The sequence below is a fragment of the Poecile atricapillus genome, chromosome 11, assembly GCF_030490865.1.
Source record: "Poecile atricapillus isolate bPoeAtr1 chromosome 11, bPoeAtr1.hap1, whole genome shotgun sequence".
NCBI lineage: Eukaryota > Metazoa > Chordata > Aves > Passeriformes > Paridae > Poecile > Poecile atricapillus.
In genome coordinates, this window is record NC_081259.1 from 18,661,463 (window position 1) to 18,662,500 (window position 1,038).

The window sequence follows — 1,038 nt, forward strand, 5'->3', positions numbered from 1 at the left end:
GCCGGAAGCTCCCGCGCCGCTTCCGGGAACGGCCGCAGGGAGGGAAAGCGGCAGCCAATCAGAGAGCGCGCAGCCGAGCGGTTTCCGGTTCCGGGTGATATAAAAGTGGCGCGCGGGGCGCGGGGCCGGCAGTCGCGGAGGAGGCGTCGCCGGGGGCTGAGGGATCGCGTGAGGGTGAGCGGGGCCCCAGCACCACCCCCCCACCCCCGGCACCGAGCGGGACATCGGGGACGGCGTTTTCGGGTTCCCCCCGTGTCTGGTTGGGCTTTGAGGCGTGGCTTAGAAGCCCCTCGGAGAGGGGGTTGGGGTCCCGTTATGTCTGTTCGAGCTCTGAGGGTGGGTTTAGGGGGCTTCCCCGTGTCTCTTTGGCCCTTCAGCGTAGGGTTAAGGGTCTCTCAAGGGGCTTTCGAGGCTTCCTGCGTGTGTGTTTGGGTTTTCGGGGCAGAATTTAGCGGGTCTGTCTCTTGGAAAAGGGGTTAGGGTCCCTTCATGTCAGTTTAGGCCCTTAGGCGGGGCTTAGGCCCCCTTCCGTGTCTATTTGGCGTCTTAGGGCAGGGTTAGGGGGCCCCCAAGTTTATTCGGGTAGGGTTTGAGGTCCCTATGTGGGCACTTAGGAAGCCTTAGGGATTCCCTGAGTGTGCTGGGGCCTCAGGGAAGGTTGGGATCCCCTGCTGCAGAGCTTGGGGTGAAATTTGGGATTCCCCGGAGTGTATTGGGCCCTCAGGGAAGGTTGGGATCCCCTGCTGCAGAGCTTGGGGTGAAATTTGGGATTCCCTGAGTGTATTGGGCCCTCAGGGAAGGTTGGGATCCCCTGCTGCAGAGCTTGGGGTGAAATTTCGGATTCCCCGGAGTGTATTGGGCCCTCAGGGAAGGTTGGGATCCCCTGCTGCAGAGCTTGGGGTGAAATTTGGGATTCCCCCGAGTGTGCTGGGGCCTTTGGGGCGGGCGGGTCTGGGGTCCTGTGTGTGGGCTGTGTCAGGGATGGGGATGGTGCTTTGTGCTGGGGACCTTTATTCCCTCAGCTCTGTGGTAAAGGGG

The 1,038-nt window shown here is 62.3% G+C and overlaps 1 protein-coding gene across 2 annotated transcripts in view; it reads left to right on the top strand.

The window, feature by feature from the left end:
• Positions 1–47: 47 nt before the first annotated feature.
• The window catches only part of LOC131583341 (actin, cytoplasmic type 5), a 3,272-nt gene continuing 2,281 nt past the window's right edge, over positions 48–1,038 (top strand). The window contains exon 1 of one of the 2 annotated variants that reach the window (XM_058847316.1): positions 48–174. The gene's annotated coding sequence lies outside the window, so the exon portion shown is untranslated. Of the gene's footprint in view, positions 175–200; positions 337–1,038 lie in introns of those variants that run through there. The other variant, XM_058847317.1, reaches the window with a different exon arrangement.